Genomic DNA, 8948 nt, shown 5'->3' with positions numbered 1-8948 from the left:
AAGTACTTTTCAAACTTACATCTATAAAATGCTAGCTAATGCTATTATTAAGATCACAGCTTCATATCTGTGAACTTTTTTTTTCTTTGAATATTGGAATACCTGTGTTCACTGATGATTGTTAATTTTTTTCAATTTATTTATTTTCAGTTTTCAACATTCATTTTAGCAAGATTTTGAGTTACAAAATTTCTCTCCATCTTTCCCCTTCCCCAAACCCCAAGATAATGAGCATAGTGAATACTCCTTCCCCCAATCTGTTCACTCTTTCATCCTCCCCCACTCCCCCATTTTAGTAGGTAAGATGGATTTCTCTACCCCAGTGCCTGTATGTTATTTCCCAGTTACAAGTTTTTTAAGATTTTTTTTTAAAACTTTGATTTCCAGATTCTTTCCCCTCTTTCCTCCTCACCCACACCCACTGAGAAGACAAGAAATTCAATATAGATTATATATGTGTAGTTATGACAAATGTTTCCATAGTATTGTGAAAGACTAACTATATTTCCCTCCATCCTACACTTCCCCCCATTTATTCTATTTTCTCCTCTGACCCTGTCCCTTTTCAAAATTGTTTGCTTCTAACTACACTCTCCCCCAATGTGCCTTCCCTTCTATCATCCCCCATCTTATCCCCTTCCCCCCTACTTTCCTTTAGGGTAAGAGACCAAATTGAGTATGTATGTTAACATTAATAAATTCCTTATTATTTCTTTTCCCTGTTTGCCTTCTTATGCTTCTCTTCCTTCTTATATTTGAAAGTCAAATTTTCTGTTCAGTTCTGGTCTTTTCATCAAGAATGTTTGAAAGTCCTCTTTCATTGAATGAGCATATTTCCCCTGAAGTATTACACTAAGTTTTTCTGGGTAGGTGATTCTTGGTTTTAATTCTTGCTCCTTTGACCTCTGGAATATCATATTCCAAGCATTTCTATCACTTAATGCAGAAGTTGCTAGATCTTGTGTTATCCTTATAGTGCTTCCATAATACTCAACTTGTTTCTTCCTGACAGTTTGTAATATTTTCTCCTTGACCTGAAAACTGTGGCATTTGGCTATGATATTCCTAGGAGTTTTTGTTTGGGGATCTTTTTCAAGAGGTGATCAGTGAATTCTTTCCATTTTTATTTTGCCTTCTGGTCCTAGAAAATCAGGGAAATTTTCCTCAAGAATTTCTTGAAGGATGATTTCTAGGCTCTTTTTTTCCATTGAGGCTTTTAAGGTAGTCCAATAATTTTTAAATTATCTCTCCTGGATCTATTTTCAAGGTCAGTGGTTTTTCCAATGAGATATTTCACGTTGATTTCTATTTTTTTACCCCATTTGTTTGAATCTGTTTTATAGCATCTTGATTTCTCATAAAGTCATTAGCTTCCATTTTCTCCAATCTAATTTTGAAGGAGTTATTCTCTTCTGTGAACTTTTGAAATTCCTTTTCCATCTGACAAATTTGGCTTTTTACGACAGTCTTCTCCTCATTGGCTTTTTAGGCTTTTTTTGCCATTTGAGTTAGTATATTTTTAAGGTGTTATTTTCTTTAGTCAAGTTGTTGCCTCATTTTTTTTCATGATTTTCTTGCATCATTCACATTTCTTTTCCCATTTTTTCCTCCACGTCTCTTACTTGATTTTCAAAATCCTTCTTGAGCTCCTCCAAGGCCTGCAACTAATTCATATTTTTCTTGGAATCTTTTGATGCAGGAGTTTTGACTTTTTTATCTTCTTCTGGTTCCATGTTTTGATTGTTTTGTCCCCCAAAAAAGATTCTATGGTCTGATTGTTCTTCCTTCTCTTACCAGCCAATTACATGACTTTTGAGTGCTTTGCCATGGTAGAACTCTGCTTCCAGAGTACAGAGAGCTGTGTCCCAAATTGCTGGGGTTTTTGCAGTTGTTGTCAGAGCTGTTATCAGAGCTATGCATCAGGTGCCCTCTCTACAGCCACCACAAGCTCTGGCACACTAGTCTTCCTCATCTCAGGACCACCACCCAAGACTGTGACCCAGATCCAACCAGGTCAAAGCAAGAGCGATTACCCTCTGAATGTTCACTTGGTCGCACTTCTATCTGTAGGCCAGGAGCTCCAGAGGCAGCCATGCAGCAGAAGCTGCAGTCGCCATGCACCTCTCACCCCAGGAGCAGTGGCCAGACTGCGCTCTTCCATCAACCTTGATCAACAGCCTTCCCTACTGACCTTTTACCTTCATTTTGGCGTTTATGTGTTGAGAAGTCTGGAAAGTGCCAGAGCTGATGTTGATTCAGTCACTTGAAGTCTGCTCTGGCTAGCCTGGGTCACTGGTTGTGGCCACCTGGGTCTGGGGCTATGCAACTCATGCAGGACTACACTGAGCTCTCAGCTTCTTGTGGTAGACCCTTCCTGTAGTCCTTCCAGGCTGGCTTCAGTAGGAGATTTGTTTCTCTCTGTCACTTTGTGGGTTCTGTAACTCTAAAATGTATTTAGAGTCATTTTTTTACAGGTATTTGAAGTGGTTGGAGTGAGGCTCAAGCAAGTTCCTGCTTTTATTCCACTATCTTGGATCCACCCACATTTTTAAATTTTTAAATTTGTTAAATTTTTAAAATAATTAAAATATTTTTTTAATTGTGCTTCCCTTAACTATAGGAAAGGAAAAAGTATACATAGTCATAAATGTGCAAAGGGATGGGAGGGGAAAAGAAAAACATTAAGTAGTAAGTGGTTGTTATTATTTACATATTAAAATTATTTTAATATAAACTGAGTAAATGTAAGTTTAATCCATCATTGTGATTTTTAGACTATTTAGGAAAAATAAAACTGCCTTAATAAATAATGTGGTTTCCAGAGTTTGATGAATTTCTCCAGAAGTAGTCTGACTAGTAAAGTATGATCAGATATTGTCCTCCTGATCTTGATTCAATGTTTCTATCAATGGTGCCTGTTATGACATTAGCCCTTAAAGCAATAATCTCACACTGTTGGCTAATATTGAACTTGGGCCAAACAAAATCCCCAGCTCTTTATTACATGAAAATGTTATATTTTTCTCTGTGTTATCATTTATTTCCTTAGCTTAATTTCATCTTGTTTGCATCAGGACAGCATTTTATTGTGTTGGAATCATTTGATTCTATAATATGCCATCTACAATATTACGTACCCTTCATACAAATATGTGGCAGAGACCTGAGCTTAAAGACAGGAAAATCTCAGTTCAAAGTCAGTTTCAGATACTAGATGTATGACTCTGAGTAAGTCACTTAACATGTCTGTCTCAGTTTCCTCAACTAAAAATGCATACAGTAATAGTACCTACCTGCCAGGCCTGTTGTGAAGATTAAACAAAATAGTATTTATAAGGCATTTTAGCACAATTCTTGACATGTAGTAGACACGTGAATTTTTGTTTTCTTCTTTCCCTTCCATAACTTTATCCATATCATTTGTTATAATTTTGAAATGAGAAGTTTACCCTCAGCTAAATGATACAGATGGATAGAATCTTGGAAAATCATACCAGAATTCAGATTATTATAAACATCTTTTTGGTATAATTGTTCAATAGTTGTTCAATGAGCTAGGAATTCATTTATACTATTATGTATTATACTTTCTTATACAGAAATATCATTAGATCTGTCATCATGTGCATTGCTAAGATCAAGATACACTATGTTAATGTCACTGCCCTGATTCAATAATGTGATAATTTATATAGTTAGTACTTTATGGTTAAGAAGGCATTTTTCATAAGTAATTTAATTCAATCTTTATAACCCTGTGAAGTAGCTCACACAAGTACTACAAATACAGTTTTACTTATGAAGAAGCAGAGAGTCAACCATTTAAATCACTTGCCTATAGATACATAAAATCAAATAAGGGACAGAGCTAAGACTAAGATCCAGGCCTTCTTATCCCATCATCAGTGCTGTTTCCATGACACTATGCTGTGTCTACAAGTCTTGTAAGCTAGCAAATCAAAGAAATTAAATCAGGTTGGCATAAATTCATCTTGGACACACATATTCACTGAACTATTTCTAAATGTTCACAAATCATTTGATAATTATTTGTTCTAGGATTTTGTCCATGATTCACATTAATTTTATAAATTTATAGTTTCCAAAATCAAGCTTTCCTTCCCTTTTGAAAATTGGAATATTTCCTGACCTAGTCTTCTATGAGCACCATTCATGTTCTTTATGACATCTCAGAAAATACCAAGGATGTCTTTGAGGACTCCTCTCTAACTTCTTTTAGCACTCTGGGCAACTCTCCAGAGCCATATATCCTAGTATCGTATCCCTAACTGTCTACAGAACATCACTATTTAGGTTTCAACTTCAGTTCAAAATATGTGAAATTAATCATCTTACCAATTTCTGTCAATGGTTACCAGCATTCTCCTGCTCCCTCATGTTCAAAACCATGAACTTCTTTTTTGTTCTTTCCTCTCCTATGTCATTCATATCCAGATATTCTCAAAGTAATTTCGAGTCAGTTTGTACTATTTCTCAGACTATTTCACTTTCTCTAAGCTTCCATTGCTACCATCGGATGCCAGGTTCTTATCACTTCATATATGCATTATGGCCATATCTCCTAGGAGGTCTCTTTGCCTTCATTTTAACAGATCTACCCTAACCTGCCTACATTTTCAGGGACCTAGCATAGTTTTATATTACTAAAGGAATACAATTCTTTATTTAGCATGCAAGATTGCCCATCAATTGGCCATGCTTTACTAATCTGGGGTCATTTTTCCCTTTTCCCAATGTAAACCTTCTAGATCTGCCAGATCCATATCCTTTGCCATGACTTATATGTCTCATGCTAATTCCCCTCCTTTTTTGTAATGCTGTTCTCCTACAACAGTCTTTCTTCTAAAACAAATGTTGCATCTTATTGAAAGTCCAACTCCTCTATCAAATCTTTTCCAAATAATCCCAGTACTCAATTATCTATCTCTTGTAATATGTTCTTACATTTCTTATGCTCCTCGAACTTTGAACGTATTTTTAATTTGTTTTACATAATCAAGCATTTGTTTAGTCACTGGATGACTTGATCTGTACTCCACATAGTTCCTTTGGCATTTCATCAAATAAGGTCATATTTTTATTTGACTATTTACATGTTAATATTGTAGCTCCATATCAAGATTCCTGGCTCCTTGAGGATAAACACAATGTCTTCTCTATTCTTGTATGGCATAGTGGATAGATTGCTGGACTTAGAATCAAGAAACTTGAGTTCAAATCTATCTTACAACACTTGCTATGTGAAAAGTAAGTCACCTTTTTTTGGGGGCCTCATTTTTCTCATCTGTATAATAATAGTTGTAGACCCTTCCTCATAGAGATGCTATGAAGTTGAAAAGAAATTATGTATATAAATATTTTGGAAGTTTTAAAGTGCCATATAATTGTCATTTATGATTATTAATATTGGCATTTAATAAGCCCCTCTAGATTTGACTATTTACATACACAAATGAATTATAGGTACTACAAGGTGAGGAGTCAGGTCTCACACTTCTTTTTGGCATCATCCATAATGCCTGGCATAGGGTGCATACAGTACTTTTGTTTGTTGAGGTTCTGATTACTGTCAAGCCAATAAATATTTATTAATCTTCTACTGTGTTGTAGAAACTGGGATGAAAAAAAATCAGTTTCTACCATGAAGGTGGGATATAATATGTAAGCAGGCAAACACATGATCAAACACATGAAAAGGGGGAAACTATTAACAAACAGGGGGCAAGAGTAGTACTTTAATTAAGATTTGAAAAATCATCTAAGGATGTTAAGAGGTGGAAGAAAGGGTGCATTCCAGGCATATGAGGGACAGCACGAGCAAAGGCACCAAGGAGATGGAAATTGGAGTTTGACAAACAGCAAGTTGTCCTTGTTTTCTGGAATGTAAAAATAACATTTTAAGGTAAGGATTTTTGTTTCTTTATTTTTTTCAAAATTTCATACATAAGTCAATATTTGTCTTTTATGCAACTGAGAATTTCTTTTACTTTAAAATTCCAATGTATGTTTGCCTTTTCCCCCATTTCCAAGTACATGATTGTTTACCACAGTTTAGATTCCTGAGAACTACTTATATCTTAATGGTTCTATTCCGATGAACATTCTTATACTGTGTTTTATATTTTATATTTATATTTATATATACCAGTTTTATATTTCCAGTGTATGTGTCTCTGTTCTTACAGAATATATACATACACACATATATACATTTATATATAGGATATAAAAATATATGGATATACCATACATACATATATGTAGATAGAACCTTTGTAACTCACTGACACAAAACAACTTTCACTGATATTTTCTATTATTTTTCACTCCCACACACTGTTCAGTTTGAGAGTGTCATGTACATGAAAATGAATCTGATCCAAAATCAGCAGTGTTTATATGATGTGCAGAAAAGAGAGTGCATTGGAAAAAATAATAGAGAATTATTCTAAGTCACTTCTTGAAAAAGAGACACTTTCCTACTTTCCATGACTTTGCACATATGGAGAGTGCAAATGAGGAGACAAGGCAGGGACTGATGCCGTTGGTATTATGCCTTATTGTATAACATGTATAATTGTGCATGTATCCTTCACTTGGCATAGAAAGGCACAAGAAAGACTGAATATAAATAGAATATTTTCTAAAGCACAGTATACTAGCAAGAGTGCTGTATGTAGAATCCGAAGACCTAGATTCAAATCTCTGCTTTGGCACCTATTATTATATGACCTCAAACAAGTGATCTTAAGCTCCTTACAACTTGTTTTCTTTATCTGCGACATCAAACTGCCAATAAATTACATTTATTACTGGGTGATTCAAATTCAAATACAAAAACCAAAAAGTTCCTGTCCTCATCAACCTTACCTTCTATCTGGGAAACAAAATGCACACATACAATTTGAAATAAAATATACCTAAGATGATGGGTTTTGTTCTGCTGAGTTATCGAATATTTAAAAGATGTTCAGTTCACATGTTACGTGGATGAATACAATCTGCAATCTGGACTATCCTGTCTTCATGGGAGAATGGAGTTGCCACCATTGAAGAGAAAAAAAGTAGATCCATGGTAGCCCCACAAGCAACCTAGTGAGAGAGGGAAACATAGGATCCAGGACTGAAAATTTGCCAAGTCTCCCATCTCCAAGAGTGGCATTATGGTCTAGAAATCTAGCTATCTCATCTCAAATATTGTAAGTTTGGGATATAACTGATTCAGAATAAAAGCCATCATCCCCAATCACTCTCCAGAGGAGAGTATTACCTAGCTTAATATAACTCACTTAGCTCCCTCCCACCAAAAGCTAATTAAACAAAGATAACCACAAATAAAGGATATCAGGTAAACTCACTTATCCAAGAAAAAATAGCAAATGGAAGTTAGGAAAGTTATTAAGATTAGAAGAGGACAAAGAAAAATTTAATAAGAAAGGAGAAGTTTTTTTTGCTAGAAACAAGATCACACCTCAGTTTCATCAAGGAGAGAAAACAATCTCACTAAGGGAAATTCTGCTCTCAGCTGTCTCTAAGGTTGAAAACAATGGAAGTCAAGGGAAGAGGGATAAAGCTAGTTCTACATGTCAGCATCTCTGAGGATCCCTGTAGTCATTCAAAAGGTCATACTTGCCTCTCTTAACTGCCTTGCTTGAAGTCCTGCAAAATCCTTGCTTTCCTCAGCATTCTAGCTTAGAGAGGGCTATTGTACAATCAGAAGCTAGGTCTCCTCTCATGTATTCAGTGTAGCACACAGAATCACAGGGCTGTCTTTTAGGCAGTGCCTTGGGAAGTGTTATTTATATATAAAGTGAATTCAGGGTATTTTTGTTGGGAAAAAGTCACAAACAATTGGGGGAATCAGCAAAGGCCTCATGTATGAAGTGATGCTTGAGCTGAGTTTTGAAGTAGGCTAGGGATTCTGAGAGGTGGCGGCAAGAATGAAATACCTTCCAGCAATGGGGGCAGCATGTGTACATTCAAAGATGTGGAAATGGGAGTGACAAGTTGGAGAGTTGTGAAAAGGCACAACCATTTTGGAAAGCATTTTAGAATTATGCAAATAAAACAACTCTGAAACAGAGACTCTGTTACTGGGATTATACCCCAAAGAAGCCACTAATAGGAATAAAATCCTATATTCACCAAAATATTTATAGCAATTTTTTGTAATAGTGAAGAATTGGAAACAAAGTAGATTCTTATGATTGGGGAATAGCTAAACAAATTATGGTACATAATTGTAATGAAATAGTACTGTAATATATGAAATTGTATATGTGATCGAAACAGAGGGGCACAGCAAGATCTGCATGAACTGATGAAGAATGAAGTAAGCAGGGCCAAAAAAATATCATGTACGATGACTACAGCAATGTAAATGGAAAGAGCTACAACAACAACAAAATCAAAGATAGATGAAATGAAATTATAAAGAACAAGTATGACTTGAATGAAAGGATGCTCACAAACCATCCCTTTGTGGAGGCAGCTGGGAGGCCCACTGATATTATGCATTGCATGCATTTTTGGACTTTTTCAATATGTTGATCAGTTGTGTTGTTTTTTTCATCTTTTTTGTTATTAGAAAACACTATGGGAGGGAGAAGGAGAGAAATACTGGGGATCATTATAATGATGCAAAAAAAAACCAGAAGATAGTGATAAAAATTATTTTAAAATAAAAATGATAATATCTGTATTAGTTACCTGGAGGGGAAATGTGTCACAGTGAATAGAGAACTAGTCTCAGAGTCAGGACAACTTAGATTTAAAGTCTTGTCTCTGAGACAATCAAGTTGTGAGACCTTGGGAATGACACTCAACTTCTCCTTTCAATATGCAACACTATAAATCTCTACAAGTTGTAGAGCAAGTAGCAGTCTGCACGAGTAGAGGGCGTTTCTAACTAAGAACACCCCATAATT

Source organism: Petaurus breviceps, unplaced genomic scaffold (genome assembly GCF_028583685.1).
Source record: "Petaurus breviceps papuanus isolate PSGF00001 unplaced genomic scaffold, PetGlider_PUasm1.0 90792, whole genome shotgun sequence".
Lineage (NCBI taxonomy): Eukaryota > Metazoa > Chordata > Mammalia > Diprotodontia > Petauridae > Petaurus > Petaurus breviceps.
The sequence above is the reverse complement of the archived record's forward strand: the minus strand, read 5'-3'. Positions refer to the sequence as shown.